Genomic DNA, 22,137 nt, shown 5'->3' on the forward strand with positions numbered 1-22,137 from the left:
ACATACAGGGTGCATTTCTCTATGGTTTCCTTTTGTCCTGTGCAAGAGTTCAGGTGCACTTTAATGTTTTTAACCTTAAAGGGGTTCTGTGGGGGTTTCTAAAGAGAAAAACTGCCACTTACCTTGGGCTTCTATGAGCCCCATGCAGCGGTAATGTCCCACGACGTCCTGCTCCCATCCGCCGTTCCCCGCAGCCGGCACCGGGCTATTATTCGTCTGACATACAGACGAATAATGCGCGTTGCCGTGCCTCCGCTCGCGTCATCTGAGGCTTACTGCGCAGACGCAGTACAACGGAGCCTTGTACTGCGCTTGCGCAGTAAGCTTCCGATGACGCAGGCGGAAGCGAGCGGGTGCGCGGCCACTCTAGCGCAGCCGCAGTTGGATCCCATGCCGCTTAGGCCGGGGCTGGCGGCGGAGAACGGCAGATGGGAGGAGGACGGCGTAGGACATTACCGCTGCACCGGGCTGATAGAAGCCCAAGGTAAGTGTCCACTTTTCTCTTCCACAACCCCCCACAGAACCCCTTTAACTGATAGGTACTGTATGCGGATGTTTCCTTTTAAACAATACTAGCTGCTTGACAGTCCTGCTGATCTCTTTGGCTGCAGCAGTGGCTGAATTATACACCTGAAGCAGGCATACAGCTAATCCAGTCTGACTTCAGTCAGAGCACCTGATCTGCATGCTTGTTCAGGGGCTGTGGCTAAAACTGAGAGACAGGATCAGCAGGAGAGGCAGGCAACTGGAATTATTTTAAAAGGAAAAATCCAGATCTTTCTCAGTTTCGGTTCCCTTTAAGCACCTGAACCAAAAATAAAAAGTCAAAATAACCATACACACGTCATACTTACCTCCTGTGTAGTCTACTCTTCAATCTCTTTCTCCTCTCCCGCATTCCGTTTGTCCACTGTGATCGATGGAATTCTCCGTTCTCCATGTTAAAAATGGTCATTACCCCATAACCGCTTCCTGGTCAGCACACTGCTAAACTGTAACTTTGCTCACTTGAGCCATAGGAAAACATGGACATTACCTTGCACATCAGTTGTCCTTTCAGTTATAACTGACAGCAACTGATATATTCCGGTTCTGATAAAATCTTGTCAGAACTGGAAGGGATGGTGAGCTTCTAAGAGGAACTGATGGCGAGGTAAGTATGTAATATTCTTTTGCAGGAACATCATGTGTTTATTTTAAATAACTTTACTGGGTTCTGATCCCTGCCTCACACTTGTTTACTATAGTGACATATAGCGGCATGCAGTAAATTATTCAGAATACCCACTTTTATGATAATTATAACGCTATCTGCATTAGAAACACTTCCTATATCTAGATATTGCTGTATATTAGTATTTAGCCCCGCCCTCCCAGTGATGCTTAACCCAGGCTGTTTAGCTATGTGTAATTCTCCTACCAGAGCATTCTGGGAGACCAGGTATATTTTGTACTGGCTACTGAATTCTCATAAACAAACATTCCGCAGAAATCACCTGACAGGACTAAAGATGTCACCACCAGTGATACATTTCAGAATGTAAATCAGGAAGAGCAAAGATTATACAATGGGCAAACACTGACTAATGTATAAATTAATATTGTGAAAGCATAAGTAATTTTATTTAGGAATGGAGGGTTGTGTGTTTAACCCATTGCTGACCTCGGTGCCGGGATACCCACAACCTCAAACACGACTCAGAGTAGTACATAAAAGTAGATCAAAAAGAAGTCACTCGTGGTAAATAAGTTTAAAAACCTTTAGGGCCCGTTTCCATTTGTGCAGTGGGAATTGCCACGGAAAAAATTTGCATGCGGATGTGAATTTCGCATGCGGTTGTATGCAAATTCGCATAGATGACTGTATGCTATGCTATGGATGACTATGTATGCGAATTTAACCACGGCAATGCCTGTGTGCTTTTCCATTGTTTCTATGCGAAATCGTATGCGAATTTGCATGAAGATTCGCATACCAAAACTGCATGCGAATTTCCTATTAAATTGTATGCGAATCGCATAGCGGTATGCGAATTCTGATGGCTCTTCCATGCAGATTTCGTCTGCACAGAAAAACGCTCAGAAATCCTGACAAGTGGAAACAGTCCCATCCACTTTTATTGTCTATGCGTATCTGCATGCAGTAAACGCATGCAGATTCGCTCTAGTGGAAACGGGCCCTTAAAGAGAGTCTGAAGCGAGAATAGATCTCGCTTCAGACCTCATAGCTAGCAGGGGCATGCGTGCCCCTGCTAAAATGCCGCTATCCCGCGGCTTAACGGGGGTCCCTGTCCCCCCAAATCCCCTCCGTAATGCGGGGGAGCGCTTCCGCATTGGGGCAGGGCTAACCGCCGCAGCCCTGTCAGACGCTAATCTCCGCCTCTCCCCCGCCCCTCTCAGTCTTCCTTCACTGAGAGGGGCGGGGGAGAGGCGGCGATGCGCGTCTGATAGACGCGCTGTGAGGCAGGGCTGCACCCGTTAGCCCTGCCTCTAGGAAGGGCTAATCTGCGACCAAGAAGACGACTAAGGTTTGCGGGGGGTGGGTTGGGGCGTCAGGGACCCTCGTTCAGCCGCGAGATAGCGGCGTTTTAGCAGGGGCACACATGCCCCTGCTATATATGAGAGCTGAAGCGAGATTTAGTCTCGCTTCAGTGTCTCTTTAATGTCTCGATGAATAGATGATAAAAATAAGAATAGATCAATCATTCAATATATAATGCTGACAGTATTAGCTGGTTTAGATCAAGTACTGGTATCACGTGTGCACCAGTAGGACCTAATAGTGAACATCACTAAACCACTGTTGTCACTGGCTTGTTAAAACAAATGCAAAACTAGCAGTATATAAGTACATACCATGAGGACTCAGGTAGGCGGTTTCGTTCTTTTTTTTTTACACGCACGTTTTTTTTAAAATCGCCCACCAAACTCTTGTGCAATGAATGTCTATGAGAAGGTTCATATCAGCGCGGGTCGTGCGCTGTCCGTTCAGTAAAGCGGAGTGTGGACCATTTTTGAGGAGATTCCGCCTTAATGGAAAGCATAGGAGAAACGCAAAACGCTCACAAAATCGCTTTGTGCAGTGATTGCGTTCGCGTTTTTAAGAGTAAATACATTGTATTTATTATTTTCCAGGTCAAAGAGTTCACCTCCTGACTTGCGTCAGGGAGTGAATTACAAAACCGTTCAGAAAAAACACTTAAAAAACCGCTAAGCACAAAAACGAGTCGCCCACCCAAGCGCCGGGAATCGGAAAGAAAAAGATGCCTCAAAAACAGCCCAATGCGGACGGACACGCGAGCTGAACGCAATGTGAACAAGGCCTGAGAGCTTTTATGAGCTGATTGATTTTAAAAGCTCCTGCTAAAGTATTCCTATGTGTGTGTTTTTGATCTATAAGTAATTTTTTATTAATTACCTTATTTTTACTACAGTTCCTTGTTAACTGATGCAGCATTGAGGTACTAACTGTTCTGTGCTCTTCTAGGGGTTAAATCGGCTGACTCTGCAGTTATTACACTGCTGCACAGTTCTGGGAGGTGGACGGGTGTTATCAGCACAGACCAGAGCTCTGGTGGGTGGATGTGGAATGTGCTGATGCCAATCTGCAGTGCTCTCTTCTGTCCTGCTGGGGGGATAAAAGATGCTGGGTCTGCTTTACCTGCTGAGGATTCCTGGGGAGATGCCCTGAAAAAAGGGGGCGTTCAATACTAGTGATTGTCAATGAGATGCAAACAATTCTGAGTTGATGCAGGATCATGCAAATTCTATAAATACGTTTATGTGGCTTGAAAATGGACCAATCAAATAAACCTTGGTGGGATTTGATTGGTCCGTTTTACTGCAAACTAAGTCATGACGCTCCCTTCCTTTTCAGATTCAGCCCTACCTATCAGAACACACTCCGGTATGTAACTACGGATCTGTGAAGAGGTCAAAAACTCCCTATTCCTCATCTTATACCCATTACCACATCTAACCATCCACAGAAGCACCCAAAAAATGACTAGGTATCCCAACTGATAAACCTATCCTTCAACCAACACCCCAGGTAAAAATGGTTATGTAACTTATATTTTAGGAGTAGTCTGCAAATCCTCAGCAAGGCCAACATCCAGGGCTGGTTCAAGTAACAATTGGGCCCTAGGGCAAAATTAGCCTGAGGGCCCCCAACAGACACCCCCGACCAAAAAGCGTCATTAGAGGCCCTTTGTTGCAGCCAAATTTTCCTCCTGGGCCCCTGAGCTGGCTGCTGACCCTCCCCCAATCACCTCCCAACCTAACAGACTCTGCAGAGTCCCTGGGGAGCAACACCTTGGGGGCCCCTTCAGGCTCTGGGGCAATTGCCCATTTTTTCCTATGGTAGCTCCGGCCCTGCCAACATCCCACTAATGATGTCCATACATCATACAATCAAAACGTTTGATTTTCCAGTTTTTTCTATCTAAATGATCGAATCGAATGAATATTTTTTTTTGCGACCAAGAAATTCGAACGATTATCCAGTTTTTTTGAGAAAAATCTAATTGGATATGCTGGAAAAATCTTTATATTCGATCTAACGGAATAATGGAACTACATTATCTAATGGAACAAAAATGAATAATTGTACCATGTATGGGCACCTTTAGATCCTTTGCGACTCCCATGAATCTTGTCCTCCAGCCTAGTCCCCTCCTCTCACATTCAGGACAAGTGTCACCTCTTCTGTGGAACATCGTCCCACAGACTGTCAGTCATGCTTCAAGCCTGGAAACATTCAAATGTACCGTTACAACACAGCTCTTGTATACAAATGTAAGGTTTTTTGCATATCCTGCAATGTTACTTTGGTGTATGTATGCCAGCTTTATTTGTATACTGTTTACATACTGTCTCTCAAATTTGTATACGGTCTTTTTTTTCTGGTACAAATCTAAATAAAATGTATTTGTTTAAAAAAAAAAACAAAAAAAAAAAAAACACCACAGCTCTTCAGTCCAGACTCACTACCTCATCCACTATTCCCCTTCATCTCCAGCTCACTGCCCTCTTGATGGTAAGGTCACAGGGGCAGGCTCCTCCCCTAATGTCTCCACCCACCCCGCTCTAGATTGTAAGCTCACAAGGCCAGGGTCCTCCCCCTAGTGTTTCTAATTTATGCTGTACTTAAAGGACTTACGAGCCCAAATCCTAAAAAAAGGCCAGTACCTGTATGCCGTTTGATGGCACGGAGGACGCCATCCGCGCCCTCCGTGCAGCTCCGTCGGGTCCCCGCTGCCTGTCCTCCCCCCGGCCGGACCCCGACCCCCCAGCCCGGGTCGGGCTCTGCTGCCTCCTCAAATATGGCCGCCGGAGGAGGCCGCGGCTGCACAGTCCGCACCGACGCGAGTGCGGCTGCGCAGCTCTAGGGCCTCCCTCCCCGATCCACGCTACGTAGCCAATGAACATGTATCTGTATGGCTGGATGTTCTTATGCCACGCATGCACTACATATGTAGTTTTGTACACGTAGCTGGATGAACTATGTGCGTATCTATGGCACCCGCTATTGTCTGTTTTGCACAGTATGGTGCCGTGGAAGATGTGAATAAAATTTAAATAAGCAGTTCAGAATTGATATTGATTGGTCCACTCGGATGCACTTCCAGGGCTGGATTTAGGCCAATGCCACCTAGGCCATTGCCTAGGGCACCAAAGCAGCTGGCTGAACTTATGCAGCATTTGCAAACTTGCAAATGCTGCAATGCAGGGAGATCAGGCAAGCGCCTGACCACGGTACTCTGCTTCTAGCCACCTTGCGCTCTGTGCATGTTTGCATTGTGGGGGGCGGCTATGGACTTGGGCAGTATTGGAGACAGAGGGGAAGAGAGGAGAAATGAGTGACACTATCTGGCTACCTATACTGAAAGGGGGGAAGTGGGGAAAGGGATTAAGGGAGTTATCTGGCTAGTGGCTACAAAAACTGGGGGAAAGGAGGGAGGGGTCATCAGGCTACCTATACTGGAGGAAAGGGGGAAGGGTCATCTCGCTACCTATACTGAAGGGGGCGGCTGGTGACAGTAACCTTGGGTGATAAAGAGTACAAATTCGGCTCTGTGCACTTCCTGTCATAAAGGTAGCCAGGTTCAGGTGGGGTCCTCAGTATAGGTAGTGAGCTATACGTGCTGCAGTATATAGGTAGCCAGGTACAGGTGGGGCCCTCAGTATAGGTAGTGAGCTATAGGTGCTGCATATAGGTAGCCAGGTACAGGTGGGGCCCTCAGTATAGGTAGTGAGCTATAGGTACTGCATATAGGTAGTCAGGTACAGGTGGGGCCCTCAGTATAGGTAGTGAGCTATAGGTGCTGCATATATGTAGCCAGGTACAGGTGGGGCCCTCAGTATAGGTAGTGAGCTATAGGTGCTGCATATAGTAGCCAGATAGAGGTGGTGCCCAGCCTCTCAGTGCGCTCTCCCAGCACTCTCCTCCTGCCGCTATCTCGCTGCATCCTATGCCATGGTTACTTCCGGCGGCACCTCTGACGTCATTAGATGCGCCGCTGGGTAACCATGGAAACAGGACGCCAGTGGCGGCAACAGGAGAGAGCGGGTGTCTCGTTGACTTGAGAGTGCGGCGAGAGGAGTATGCGCAGGAGCGAGGTTGCTTAAGTTTCACTGCCCCCAGGGCCACACAGAGCAGGTCGCTAGCAACAGAGTGGGGCCCCCGCCACAGTGAGGCCCAAAGCTGTGGCTTGCCTCGCTTGTACACTGGCGGCACCCCTGCTCAGAAATATGCCACGGTATCAAAGTCTCATTCATAACCACAGGGTCACTCTGACAGGGCATTTCTAGAGCCAAATGAAATAAATTATTAACTGAAGAAAAAAAAGAGATAGAAATATAACTGTTCCAGAAAGAGTATATTAAATTCATTTTAAATGTGCTGTCAGCGTTCATTATGCCTTCACATAATGATCACACCAAGAAGCAGTGGATTCCATATTCCACCCCATTAGTGTTAATGTGAATTCTTCAGTTAATGAAAAAGTTCTCCATTTATCACCTGTGTGTGTTTGTCCGTCTTTGTAAGATGTGTTAAAGGGGCTCTGAGCACCTCTCATGGGCATGCCTTTAAGCCAGACGACTTCCAACAAAGTCGTGCTATGACCTCTCTGGAGAAGCCTCTTGCAATGGCCATGCGTGTCACTTCCTCTTCCTGCTCTATTCAGTGATGCACTTCTCTAACAGAGAAGACAGGGGTGACTTGGAAATTATAACATAGCCAAGATGCCAGCCATGGGCGGGATTGCAGGAAGTCACAGCGAGCAGAGGAAGTAAGGTAAACTTCCCCTCTCGCTCGTTCGCTACACTTTTGTCACAAATAGCTGGAGGGGGGAGCGGGGACCCAGGTGAGGGAGGGGGGGCCACCCCCCTCCCCACCGCTGTGCCCGCTACCCCACATCCTGGCTGCTACCCCCTCAGGCTACCTGGGGTACACCTATTGGGGTCCTGGCTGCAGCCATCCGTTTTTGGGGGAGGGGAAAAAAAACCACAAACGGATCAAAATGTTTGCTACAAAAGGGCAGCACGGATCTGTTGGTGTTCAGGTTTAGCAGAATCACAGGCCTAGTGTGAACCTAACCTAAGGCCACATCTGGAATATGGAATCTTGTTCTGACACCGCATTACAGGAAAGATATTGCAGTTTTAGAGCAGGTGCAGAGACGAGCAACAAAATTGATACGAGGGATGGAAGGTCTCACTTACCAGGAAAGGTTAAATAAACTGGGTTTATTTAGTTTGGAGAAAAGACGCCTAATGCTGGGTACACACGATGAGACTTCCCACTCGATTATTTCTGACATGTCCGATTGGGTCTCGATCGATACAGCCGTCGATTTTCTAATGCCAAGTGTGCAAAATCGACCGCAGTATCGATCGAGACCCAATCGGACATGTCAGAAATAATCGATCGATCCTGCCGATCGAGCGGGAAATCACATCGTGTGTACCCAGCATTAGAGGGGATTTAATTAACATGTATAAATACGTCAGAGGGCAATATAATAGCTTGGCGGATGAGCTTTTTGTCCCTAGGCCTTCTCAAAGGACTAGAGGACATGATCTGCGCATGGAGGAAAAATGCCATTTATTTAGTAAGGGCCCATTTCCACTTGTGCGGTGGGAATGGCCGCGGTAAAAATTTGCATGCGGATGCGAAATTTCATGCGAATTCGCATATGATTTCTTATGGATGACGATGTATGCGAATTTAACCATGGCAGTGCCTGTTTGCTTTTCCATTGATTCCATGCGAAATCGTATGCGAATTTTCATGAAAATTCGCATACCAATACCGCATGCGAATTCCCTATTAAATACATTGGCCTCAATTCACTAAGCTTTATCAAACACTTTATCAAACCTTTGATAATTTATCTCCTGGGTAAAATCTAATTTTGAATTCACTAAAGTGTTATAGATTTATTGAACGTTTTATCAATAAAACATTCGATAAATATATAACACCTTAGTGAATTCAAAATTAGATTTTACCCATGAGGTAAATTATCAAACGTTTGATAAAGTGTTTGATAAAGCTTAGTGAGTTGAGGCCATGTATGCGATTCGCATAGCGGGATGTGGTATGCGAATTCTGATGGCGCTGCCGTGCAGGTTTTTTCTGCACAGAAAAACGCAAAGGAATCCTAACAAGTGGAAACAGTCCCAATCACTTGAATTGGCTATGCGAATTCGCATGCAGCAAACGCATGTGAATTCGTGATAGTGGAAACGGGCCCTAACGGTGATTAAAATGTGGAATTTATCACACAGAAACTAGTTTTGGCAAATTCTATATCTGCGTTTAAGGGGGGCTTAGATGCATTTCCTTGCATTGAAAGAGATCCATGGCTATAATTACTAGGTCATTCCCGGTCGTCTTGATGCAGGGATTTTATCTGATTGCCATCTGGAGTCATGAAGGATTTTTTGCCCCTATTGGGGCTAACTGGACCATGTAAGGGGGTTTTCAGTAGCCCATTATTATTATTATTATGATGTATGATTTAAATACAAACCTGCAGACGTACCTCACAAACCAATGTCTAAATGGCACAATGTTGAAGTGAACCTCAACTCTTCCATAGGACAGAAGGAAAACCTAGAGAAATGCACTCTGAATGCATTTAGAGTTTAGCCTGTCTAATTCCCCCTCATCTGTGACTAATCACAACTGTAATTTGATATATCAGCTGTCAGCCTCGGTAGAGCAGCTCATTTTTAAACACGGGATGTTAATCCTATGTCTACTTCCATGAAAGCAGGAAGTAGGCACACTGCAGATTTATTGCAGGATTTGTATAAGCTGTAACAAGAACTAAATAAATGTTTTTCTTTAAAAAGGGACCCTGAACAGGGTATAAAATAAGAATTTACACTTATCTGGGGCTTCCTTTAGCCCAATGTAGCCCGCGAGGTCCCCCGGCGTCTTCCTGGCTCCTTCCCTGGTCCCGGCTCCGTTACATGGTAACTTCGGCCCGAAGTCGTCAGGGCCGCTTCCCACCTAGGACGATACGTGTCATCAAGCCGGCCAGTGTGAGAGTCCTGTGCATGCGTGGTTTAATCAAACCACGCATGTGCACGACTGTCGCCGGCCGGCGAAATGACACGTATCGTCTGCAACGGGAAGCAGCCCTGACCACTTAAGTGCGCTCCTGGCGAGGGGAACACAAACGCATGTGGCCAGGGGCAGTGGATTGTGACTAGCGGTAATGAAACTGAGCTGCAGCGGGGGACTGGAGGATCGTTCAGAGATGCTAAAGGGCACATGGAGGCTGCAGGAGGCAGCAGAAGCCCCAGGTAAGAGTAACTCTTTTTTTTGGGGGGGGGGACATTACAGGCTTCCTTTAACCACTTAAAGGACTTACGAGCCCAAATTTAAAAAAAAAGTTGTGTACCTGTATGATGTTTGAAGGCACAGAGGACGCCATCCGCGCCCTCCATGCAGTTCCGCCAGGTCCCCGCTGCTTAATTCCCCCCCCCCCCCCCCCCGGATCCCAACCCCACAGCCTGGGCTCTCTTGCCGCCTCAAAAATGGCCGCCGGAGTCTGCACAGACGCGAGTGCAGCCTCCTGTAGAGTGGATCAGGGGGGGGGGGATCCTAGAGCTGCGCAGCCACACTCAAGTCTGTGCGGACTGCGCAGCCGCGGCCTCCTCCAGCGGCCATTTTTGAGGAGGCACAACAGCCCGACCCGGGCTGTGGGGTGGGGATCCGGCCGGGGGGGGGGGGGGGGGGAGATTAAGCAGCGGGGACCCGGCGGAACTGCACGCGGGGCACGGATGGCGTCCTCCGTGCCTTCAAAAATCATACAGGTACACAACTTTTTTTTTTTTTTTCAATTTGGGCTCGTAAGTCCCTTAACCACTTTTTCCTCTGCTACAGTATATCTACGTCATCTGTGGCACCCTCCAAGCCACCATGACGTAGATATACTGACTTGCTTGCTTCAAAGAGCACCCCCGGCACTGTCAGCTGCCTTACTAATTGGTGAAAGGGAACATGTAGCTAATTAGTGCCCTCCCCCCCCCCCCCCCCCCCGCAGATGAACGATCACCACTCTAGCAAACAGCGGTGATCCTTCATCTAAATGCATAGAATTTTTTTTTTCTTGGGTCAAAATACTCTCCCTATGAAAGTCCAGTATGTCCTTAAAAAAAACGATACCTAGATCATTTAGGTGTCATGAGTAGGGATAAAGTTATGACTGTTTAAATAGGGACATGGCTAATGCGTCAAAACTGCTCTGGTCCATAAGGGAAAAGAAGGTCTGGATGCGAAGTGGTTAAGGAGCACGGGCTTAAACCCCCCTGAAGACCAGGCCATTTTTTACAAAGGCACTGCAGCTTTAAGGCCTTGCTGCAGGGCTGCACAACTCAGCACACAAGTGACCCCCCCCCCTTTTTTTTGTCACTCCCAGGATGTTTATATTTATTTTTTTAATATTTATATCTTTATTTTTACAATAAAAACACTTTTTTTGTTTTTAATAAATATATATATACCCCCCTCCCCCCAATCACTGTGATCGGGTGTCATAGCTTCAGCCTATGACAGCGGATCACCCCTGAGCCTGCCAGGGGGACAGCCGTGTCACAGTGGAGCTCCGTCATTCAAGCAGGGGTGCACGCGCATCTGCCTGCGCTATCCCCTGCAATCTCCGCCCCCAGGACTGCACATCGATCTGTGTTAGGGCTCTTTTCCACTATAAAATGTGAATTCCGATCGCAATCGCGTTTCAATTTCCACCATGCGATTGAGCTACTATACTCATAGTCCAGCTCAATCGCATACAAAACGCGGCAGGACAGCGATTGCGCTTTGACCAAAATCGCATCGCAATCGGGTTGCACAAATGGAAATTGCTGCTGCAGTTTCCATTAGTTTAATGTACCTTGCGATTTGCGATCAGAAGCAAATCGCAAATCGCAGGCTAGTGGAAAAAGGCCCTAAGGCGGTCCTGGGGCTGCCGCGGCGTCCATGCCAATTGGCGTGGAGCGGACATAAGGAGGTTAAGTCCCGTAGTGCAGGAGTGTCTCATGACAGGGTGCCCTGCCCTGTGTTATTACTAGATGTGGTGGGGTGGAAAGGGGTGGGAGCGGCAGCTGCCCCTGTGTTGGGGCTTGCTATACTTCAAGTATAGCAAGTCCAAAGCATCTTTAACCCTGTGTCTCTTATTGGTTCTTTAGCAGACCAATGGGATTTTCTCAAAAACTACAGTCTTTTTGAAAAACAAATTGTTCTCTGTTCTCCTTAACATACCCTGCAAATTTGATAATTCTAGCATGTACAAAGGCTTTGCTATAAACTGCAAATTATAGTCAATGGCCATTAACTTCAATGATAAACACGAGTGCAAACTTTTGGGCGCAAAAATTTACAGTAAAATACAGTTTTAAGCATAGAAAAATTAAAAGAAAAAAATAAAGAAATATAACAATAAACACTGATGATTTTAATAAATGAATGAAATGACTGTCATGTAATAACTTTAGACAAAGGTAACATATTATTGGGAAAAAAGGCAAATGTAATCTATATAAAATGTAAGGATTATATTTGAGCCCACATGCCATGTCATTGCTTTTACACCCATTTTACAAGTTTCTAAATAATAATAATAAATAGTTTTGAAAATATAGTTTTAGAAAACAGATTTTACTGTAATACAGTACTGGTAAAATACAGTTTTAAGCATATAAAAAGAAATTAAAGAAAACAAACACTTATGATTTAAATAAATAAATGAAATGACTGTCATGTAATGACACAATAATCCAACATGCATACTGGTTTCTGATTGGTTAATCCTCATCAGTGCATGGCATGGATAATCATGTAATGACTAAAGACAAAGTTAACATTTTACTGGGGGAAAAAAAAGGTAAAAAGACAAAATGTAATGGATATAAAATTTAAGGATTCAAAAACTTTGAGCCCACATGCCGTGCCATTGCTTTTCCGCAATGCCGTGACTCGGATTCGAACCGAGGTTGCTGCGGCCACAACGCAGAGTACTAACCACTATACGATCACGGCGAGCTACTCGGGCTCTTGCATGCAGCAGCTGCTTCTACTGGTCTTCAGTGTGCTGCCTATTGTGATGTCACCATCACTCTAACTGAGCATGTGCGTAGCTTTGCTTAATGAGGGTGTGTCATGGGGGAGGGGAGTGTACTGTAGGGCTGTACTGCTTGTAAGCTGTAGGAAGGATTCCTTCCTCAGTAGGTTAACTCTGTCATGGCCACAGGTTCTCTAGCATTTTTACGATGCCAGCAATTAAACCAGCACTGCAAATGTAAAAGTTCACAAAACACTCCCATATACAGTCAAATCTTGTTATAGTAAACTCAGTCCTCAGCATATGCATCGTATAAATATACAATGTATGAGCAATTCTGATACAGTAAACTTCCGATGTAGGCTGGGAACACACTTCCGGAAAAGCTAGCGTTGCGGAAAACACAGCGTTTTTGCCTGCAATGCTAGTCAATGGGCTGCATCAAAAAACGCATGTAAAAAAAACGCTTATGAGTTTTATAATATGCGCTTTTAAAAACAATGGTTTTGTTGCATATTTTTCAAAAACGCACATAATGAAAGTCAATGGTGACGTAATGTAGTGCATTTTGTATACGTTTTTACAAGCGTTTTTCATTAAAAAAATGTTTTCTGATGTATTTCCGCTTCCTGTTGTCTTCCATGTGATTTGCATAAAACGCAATAGAAAAAAAAGCATGGAAAACACATACGCGTTTCATATATGTGAACCACAAACGCGTTAAACCGCACTGCAAATGCAAAACCACACATGACCTCTCACGCAATGACAAGTGTGCACCCAGCCATAGTGAACTACTAAACTAGCATTGGCACAGATGCTCATATTCTCCACATATTGTTACTTTTAGCCAGAGCCGGGACAAGGTCCTCCAGCACCCAAGGCTGAGACACCAAAGTGCGCCCCTCCATCCCTCCCACCCCAGCTGTCACACACTGATTGCTATTAGACTAAGAGGCGCCACAGGGCCCACAACCTCCCCAACACCTTAATATCTAGTTATCTGGCTTGCAGTCACTGCTATGTATCCCTTTTTCTTATTTCTTTCTGCTTCATACACAATTAGGAATGACAGCTGAATGAATTGTGCGCCCCCTCCTACACTGCGCCCTGAGGCTGGAGCCTCTCCAGCCTATGCCTCGGCCCGGCCCTGCTTTTAGCAGGTAGATCATTGATATTTTTGTATGCTTTTAAAAAAAAACACAAAAAAATTAACTTAGAAAAATGAACACATCTAGACTTAGAATTGTGGATTTTTAGCAATTGAGAAAGCCAGAGATGCACAGAAATATATGTAAGCAGCTGAGCCTTTATGGCTTTTCCACTGAGAGCTTAAATATAGTAATAATAACAAAAATATATATTTGAAAAAAAATTGATGTAAAATTGTGTAAGTCTAGAAACTGTGAAAGTCGCAGAAATATAACTTAGCGGCTGATCCTTTATGACTTTCTCTAAAACTATTCTGAAATAGATCACATTTGTGTTCATCTCTAATAATGTTTTATGTTAGTTCAGATGTCTTAATTGACTCCAGGCCCTTATTCCATTCACTTTTCCCCCTGAGTTTTCTCCGAGGAGATAATTTCTATCTTCTGTTTAAAACAACTTTTCAGCAATTGAAAAAGTACCTAACAGTAAGTGAAAAAGCAATGTCAAAATTATTCGGAGTATTTTCTTGCTTGCTAATGGCTTAAAGGACAACTGTAGTGAGAGGTATACGGAGATTGCCAAATGTATTTCCTTTTAAGCAGTACCAGTTCCCTGGCAGCCCTGCTGGTCTATTTGGCTGCAGTAGTGTCTGAATCACAACAGAAATAAGCATGTAGCTAATCTTGTCAGTTCTGACAATGTCAGAAAACACCTGATCTGCTGCATTCAGGGTCTATAGCCAGGGACGGATCAAGACCAAGTTGCACCTGGGGCAAGGTCAGGTTTTGGCGCCTAAAGGTCAGGTTTCGGCGCCTAAACTGCCATTCATTTTGCCGCCTTTTTAAGAATTCAACAAACTGCGCCTGGGGCAAGATACCCGCTTGCCCCCCCCCCCCCCCCTCTAGATCCGTCCCTGTCTATAGCTAAAAGTATTAGAGGTAGAGGATCAGCAGGACTACCAGGCAACTAGTATTGCTTAAAGGGAAATAAATATACCAGCCTCCATATCCCTCTCACTACAGTTGTCCTTTAAAAAGCATTTTATTGATGAGATGTGCAAATATTACCTAGGAGAATATTGGGGGGGGGGGGTGGGGGGTAGTAGTAATTTGAAGTGGTGAAAATAGTCAATGATTGGCCAACCAAAGCTGGATGTGTATACCAGGCTTAAGAAGGGACCCTACCCATCATTAGGAATTGGAATATGAGGAACATGAGGGCGGTTTTTTAGGGGAAGCTATACAGGATAAAGATAAATCACAGTTCACGCCGAACCAGAGTGTCTTCTGCCATGCCCCAGGCATTGTACAGGTGAGGTAACAACCAGAGCTGCAGCCACCTGATGAGAAGGGCAACACTTTTATGAGGATATATTTTATGTCTGTTCACATGTTGCATCCACAGAGACCCCAATATTTGCGGCATCAAAAAGCAAGATGCCTATTGGCTGGCCAACCTCCACTACAAAGTCCTGTAGTCCTGTGCATGTGCGGTTCTCTAAAGACTGAAGCACGCATGTGCAGGATGGGTGTGAAGCGGTGAACATCTGTGTATGTATTTACCCAAACCTCAATCTATAGAGGGATGTCAGGCAGTCAACACCTCCTCTTCTAACAGCTCTACTAGCCAGGGCTTGGAGTTGGAGTCATTTTGGATACCTGGAGTCGGTGATTTTATAAGCTGAGGAGTCGGATGATTTTTGTACCAAATCCATCGCCCTGGTAAGTATTAGACTAAGGAGTCGGAGTCGAGGAGTCTGAGCCATTTTGGGTACCTGGAGTCGGAGGTTTCATAAACTGAGGAGTCGGAGTCGGATGATTTTTGTACCAACTCCACAGCCCTGCTACTAGCACCAGGTCATGCACATTTATTTATTTATTTATTGTATTTATAAAGCGCCAAAATATTACGCAGCGCTGGACAATAAATAGGGATACATACAATACTTAGGGGTGACATACAGCAAAATGACAATACCTGAATACAAGAAAGATCAGATCATGCAGCACAGTATGAGTACAAGGTAATGCTTAGTCAGTCAGTGGATGGGAGCATGGAGATTAGGCAAGTTAGGTTCACTCAAGAGGCCTAGCATGGGTTCACAGTAACGGAGGTGCATGATCAGGTTGGACACAAAAGGAGGAGGGACCCTGCCCAAAGGCTTACAATCTAAAGGGAGAGGTAGGGACACGAGAGGTAGGAGACCAGAGTTCAGCTGTGGGTTTAGAGCACTTGTGAGGGGTGGTAGGCCAGAGTGAAAAGGTGAGTTTTGAGGGCTTTATTGAAGATGTTGAAGGAGGAATCTGCCCTAATGGGTGGAGGTAGGGAGTTCCATAGTGTTGGAGCAGCTCTTGAGAAGTCCTGGAGGCGTGCATGGGACTGGGTGATGCGGGGGGCGTTTAGGCGAAGTTCATTGGAAGAGCGGAGTGAGCGGCTAGGTGTGTACCTCTGAGTAAGATCGGAAATGTAGGTTGGACAGGTTTTGTGGACAGATTTGTAGGTCAGACACAGTATCTTGAATCTGATTCTGGACTGGATAGGAAGCCAGTGGAGGGATTCAAGGAGGGGATCCGCCATGGTGGAGCGATGGGAGCAGTGGATAATTCTGGCTGCTGCATTCATGATGGACTGCAGTGGGGCTGTTCGGGTCATAGGGAGACCAGACAGCAGGGCATTGCAGTAGTCAAGGTGGGAAATTATGAGGGCATGGATGAGGAGTTTGGTGGTGGCAGAGGTCAGGAAAGGGCGAATCTTACAGATGTTACGAAGGTGGAAGTTGCAGGACTTTGTGAGGTTTTGGATGTGGGGAGTGAAGGAGAGTGCGGAGTCCAGGGTGACACCCAGACAGCGGGCTTGAGAGGTAGGGTGAATGGTAGTGTGGTTAACAGTGACATGCACATCTGGGAGGTTTATGGATGTCCGGGGTGGGAAGATCATAAATTCCGTTTTGTCTAGGTTTAGTTTCAGGAACCTATCGGACATCCAGGAGGAGATGGCTGATAGACAGGAGGAGACCTTGTCCATGGTAGTGGTGGATATGTCAGGTGTGTGGAGGTAGATCTGGGTGTCATCTGCATACAGATGATAGTTAAAACCCATGGAGGAGATAACCTTGCCAATGGAGGATGTGTATAGGGTGAACAGTAGGGGGCCAAGGACCAAACCTTGGGGGACTCCCACTGAGAGGTGGTTGGGGGTGGATGAGGACTCATTGAAGGCAGTCGTGAAGGAGCGGTTGGAGAGGTAGGATGAAAGCCAGGACAGGGCAAGATCGTGAATGCCCAGGGACTGGAGGAGTAGGGGAGGACCTACTGTGTCAAAAGCTGCTGAAAGGTCAAGAAGGAGGAGAATGGAGTATTTACCTTCAGCTTTAGCTAAGGCAAGGTCATTGACCACTTTGGTGAGAGCATTTTCGGTTGAGTGGGCAGGCCGAAATCCAGATTGCAGTGGGTCTAGCAGTGAGTTGGCATTGAGGAACTGGGTCAGGCGTTTGTGAACCAGACGCTCAAGGAGTTTTGAGGCAAAGGGGAGGAGGGAGATAGGACGGTAGTTGGAGGGTAGCGAGGGGTCAAGGGAGGGTTTCTTGAGCAGGGGTAGTACAGTGGCCTGCTTGAAGTCTTAGGGGAAGGTGCCTGTGGATAGGGAGAGGTTGAACAGGGTAGTAAGGACTGGGGCCAATTCCGTGAAGTGAGGCTGGAGTAAATCAGAAGGGATGGGGTCAAGGGGGGGAAGTAGTGGTATGGGAAGTCTGCAGTAGGTGGATGACTTCCTCGGTGGTAGTAGGAGTGAAGGATGTGAGGGGAGGATAGGGTGGAGGAGGAGCTGGTTGGGAGGGGGTGGGAGGTGAAGATTTGAGATTGGATATTTCCTGGCAGATGGAGACAATTTTGTTGGTGAAGTCTGACGAAGGCATGGAACGCCGAAACGCGTCATGACGTAACAGGCGTAAGGCAGCTGCCATTAGCGTCTCCGTGTTCCCTGATCCGCCGCTGCTAGAAACCGATCGGTTCCCCCGCTACTGGCCATAGTGAGGAGAAGCATTGGACGGATGCAACATCCAGAGGACGTGGGGATGTGCTCCTTAGTGTGATAAGTGCACTTTTTAACTTTAACATTGTACGTGTGATTTTACTTGCTTATAGGAAGCATATTAAAAAGGTAATGCACCAGAGAGCGCTTCTTTTGTCCTCCCCTTTTTTCATTGTTGGTGAAGTGGGTGGCTAAATCTGTGGCAGAGAGGGAGGAAACGGAGGGTGGGTTTAAGCAGGGAGTTGAAAGTGGCAAAGAGACGCCGGGGGTTGGAAGCTTGTACTCCGATGCAGGGATGAGCAGAAACTACGCCAGTGCGAATTTACGCATCGTAGTTCGCATCTACGCATCGTAGGCAAAGTCTCAAAACTACGCGTACGATTTTACGCGTAGCGAAGTACCGTTACGCGTAGTTTACGCCCATACGTGTAGTTCTCATGTGTATTGCGAAGTAAACTACAAATGCGTTATTTGCATCGATTTTTCCGCATACGATTGTATGCATACAAAATTACGCATTGGAAAGGGGAATGTACGCATAGAAGAGTTACTGGAACATGCATTTTGAGGAGGAATACATGCGTACATTTTTATGCATAATGGCATAAGCGTCCGCATGTACTACGCACTACGCGTAAAATGCATACGAAGCAATTATTTGGTTTTGGAGCCGTAGTTTGGCGAAGCGTAATTGCGTAAAACTACGCGTAGTTCCAGCGTAGCGAAGTTGGCTGACTACGACCATCCCTGCTCCGATGAGCTTGGTAAAGTATTCCTGCTTCGCATGAGCAAGGGCAGTGTGGAACTGCAGCAGGTTGGTCTTGTACTGTAGGAAATCCTGGTTAAGTCTAGTTTTCCTCCATTTCCGTTCAGTGGCGCGTGTTTCCCTCTGGAGGTTGCGAGTATGGGTAGTGCGCCAGGGCTGGGGGTTAGGGGGTCGGTTGCGGCGAAATATTGGTGGAGCAGCTTTCTCTAGGGCTGATGAGAGAGTTTGGCGATACTGAGCTGCAGCAAGATTAGGACAGGTTAGGGTGGGGAGAGTGAAGGAGAGGGCATAGAGGGGGTCAGCAAGGATGCTAGGGTTGAGCTTGCGTAGGTCTCGCTGCCATCGGCCAGGTGGGTGGGCGGGTAGTTTGGAGGTGCCTTCCGTGAGGAGGTTGAAGGTGAGAAGGTGATGGTCTGAGGGTGGAAAGGGTGCGATGTCAAGGTCTGCAATAGCGGTGGATTTAGTGAATATAAGGTCGAGAGTGTGACGTGCAGTGTGAGTGGGGGCGTTGGTGTGTTGTACTAGTCCAAGTGAGTTGGCAATGGTGAGTAGCCGGGTCACAGTGGAGTTCTGGGCTTCATCGATGGGAATATTGAAATCCCCAAGGATGATGGTGGGGAGGTCAGAGGTGTGGGGGATTTTATGCATATCTGGATCGATCTATGGCGACAAACTCAATCCCAGAGCTATAGCCACTAACAATGGCTGAAAAGAACGGCACACGATTCTGCAGGTTCATTTGTTGGTGGTCATGAGGATGAGGCCTGTCTGGACAGTGGTGATTTTATAGAGTTTTGGGTGAACTAGTTATGGTCAGAATTTTTGGTATCATCCAAGTCATCGTGCTAGAAACTAGCAATCACATGTAAAGGTTTATATTATTTGGAAGCGTGGAAAATCAAAGCTCTGCTCCTTGGACACAGTCCGCATGGAGTTTGTATGTTTGTGTTAGTTTCCTCTGGTAGCAAGCTTAACGCTCTGTGCTTGGAGTAGGGGAAAAGCAGCAGGCCTGATGCATGTTTACCTGGACCAGGTGGAGAATGAGAACAAGATCAGCTTACAGTGGATGGATTGATTATTACAGACTAGCCCATGTTTATCTATTCTTCTTTACCTAATAAGCAGATATGAGCTGCACAGCAACCCAAAACGGGGGATCTCTGGCTACAAAAACGGTGGTGGTGGGGGGGATTGCTCTCTGGCTACCTATACTGGAGGGAGCTGCATGTGGCTACCTATACTGGGGCTCTTCTGGCTACCTACACAGGGGTCTATGTCTGGCTGACTAATACTGGGGTCCTCTGGCTAGCTATACTGGGGTCTAATACAGGAAGGCACCTCTGGCTATTGCATCATTATAGTGTGCCATAGTCTATTGGTAAGGGTGGGGGGCACAATTTATACACCCTTGACCTGGCAGCTCTTCCTCTATGACCCTAGAAACTGCCCAAGCCCCACATACCATAAACATACACGAATAGGTTAATTGTCGGTTGCGCCCCCCCCCCCCCCCCGCAAAATAGCCTTGGACTACAATAGGAACACTACATACATGTATATACATTATGTAAAAGTACTGCACAGGATGTGAGTGCTATATAACACAATAATAAGAATAAAGTTATTTTACACACAGCACACTCAGCTAGCACTACTCAAACAATGTAAATGCATTGGAGCCATGCCCTCGTGACATAACTTTTCAAATGAAGTAAGGGCTCTGAAAGTGTCCATACTTCGGGCGACTTGGCAGCCGATCGACCATCCGATTCAATAATCATAGTCGGATGAAAACTGGTGCCGCCAAGTGCAAGCCCGGCCAACAACGCAACCAATTTCGGGCCAAAATTGGTTGCATTAATCGGTCGGACATGCTGCAAGATGTAAGGTTGACTTGGTCAATTGGGTGCGCGATGGTAACAGCGAGCGATATCGGACAGACAACAAACATGACAAAACCCCCGATGCTGTTCCCCCTAATATTTAAAGTGCCCCATTGTCCAGTGCACTCTATACATTACCTGTCTGGAGCCGCCGCTTGCTCTGGGTTCCCTCCGCTGTCCATACACGTGGTTGCCCAGTAACGTGCTCATACTTGGCATCCACATGGGGCGCGTGTATGGAAAGCGGAGGAAGCCCGGAGCAAGCGGCTGCGGACAGGTAATGTATAGAGTGCACTGGGCACATTAAATATAGAAAAAAATAAAGAAATATTGTAATAAACACTTATGATTTTAAGAAAATATTGTAATGACTTTGTCCTGTAATGTCTAAAGACAGATTATTGGTAAAAAAATACAAATTTAGGCTGGTTTCACAGTGGGACGTTACAGGCGCAGAGTTAGTTAGAGAAGCCTGTAACGCACCCCAACGCACAGCAATGAAAAATCAATGGGCTGTTCACAGTGCCCACGTTGTGTTACATTGTAACGCAGCACGTCTACATACCGTACTGCATGCAGTACTATACACGCGGCTAAGCCGCGTTAGACTGTTTGCACATGCTCAGTAGGGTTTTTTTTTTTCATTTTATGGGCGGGGAGAGGCCGCTACGTAGCCAGGCACATGGCTACTTGTTATTCACTGCACTTGCAGTGTTTACATCCTGGAGCGGCCGCGGATTGGCTGGCGGGACCACGTGATGCGGAGAGCTCCGCTCACGTGGTCTCCGCAGTGCCTCCGACAGAGCAGGCGCACCAAGAGCTGCTTGTAACGCCGCTCTTGGTAGCGTCCTGCTCCAACACCACCAGGCGTTGCGTTAGGGGCACGCTATGTGCCCTATAACGTCCCCTAAACGCAACGTCCTGGTGTGTAAGTAGCCTTAAAGGAATACTTAAGCCAAAAAAAAGATATTTACTCACCCGTGGCATCCCTCAGCCCCCTGAAGCTGGATGGTGCCCTCGCAGCCCCACTCCGATCGTCCTGTCCCCGCCGGCGGCTACTTCCAGGTTCGACGACAGCCGCCGACAGGCTGGGAACGTGGCTGATTCTCCCCGTTCCCAGCCGCTATATCACCCTCTATGCTGCTATAGCGTATATATATAGCAGCATAGAGGGTGATATAGCGGCTGGGAACGCGGAGAATCAGCCGCGTTCCCAGCCTGTCAGCGACTGTTGCCGAACCCGGAAGTAGCCGCCGGCGGGGACAGGACGATCAGAGCAGGGCTGCGAGGGCACCATCCAGCTTCAGGGGGCTAAGGGATGCCCCGGGTGAGTAAATATCTTTTTTTTTTTTGGCTTAAGTATTCCTTTAATGTACTGGTATATAAAATTTAAGGATTCAAAATATTTGAGCCCACATGCCAGATCATTGTTTTTACACTCCATTTTACAAGTTTTTAATAATAATAGTTTTGAAAATGTGAAAATATATTTAAAAAAAATGATTTTACTGTAATACAGTACTGGTAAAATACAGTTTTAAGCATAGAAAAATAAAATAAAGAAAAGAAGTATAACAATAAACACTTATGAATTTTATAAATTATTGAAATGACCATACTGCATACTGGTTTCTGATTGGTGAATCCTCATCAGTGCATGGCATGGATAATCCATGCCATGTAATGACTAAAGACAAAGTTAACATTTTATTGGGGGAAAAAAAAA

At 46.6% G+C, this 22,137-nt stretch overlaps 1 non-coding gene across 1 annotated transcript; it reads right to left on the minus strand.

Annotated features, from left to right (window-relative positions):
- Nucleotides 1-12,487: 12,487 nt before the first annotated feature.
- TRNAH-GUG (transfer RNA histidin (anticodon GUG)) lies at nt 12,488-12,559 on the minus strand. Its single transcript has one exon. It is a non-coding gene; the product is annotated as a tRNA-His (tRNA).
- Between the last annotated feature and the right edge of the window lie 9,578 nt (nt 12,560-22,137).

This window comes from Hyperolius riggenbachi, chromosome 4 (genome assembly GCF_040937935.1).
Source record: "Hyperolius riggenbachi isolate aHypRig1 chromosome 4, aHypRig1.pri, whole genome shotgun sequence".
In the NCBI taxonomy this organism is placed as follows: Eukaryota; Metazoa; Chordata; class Amphibia; order Anura; family Hyperoliidae; genus Hyperolius; species Hyperolius riggenbachi.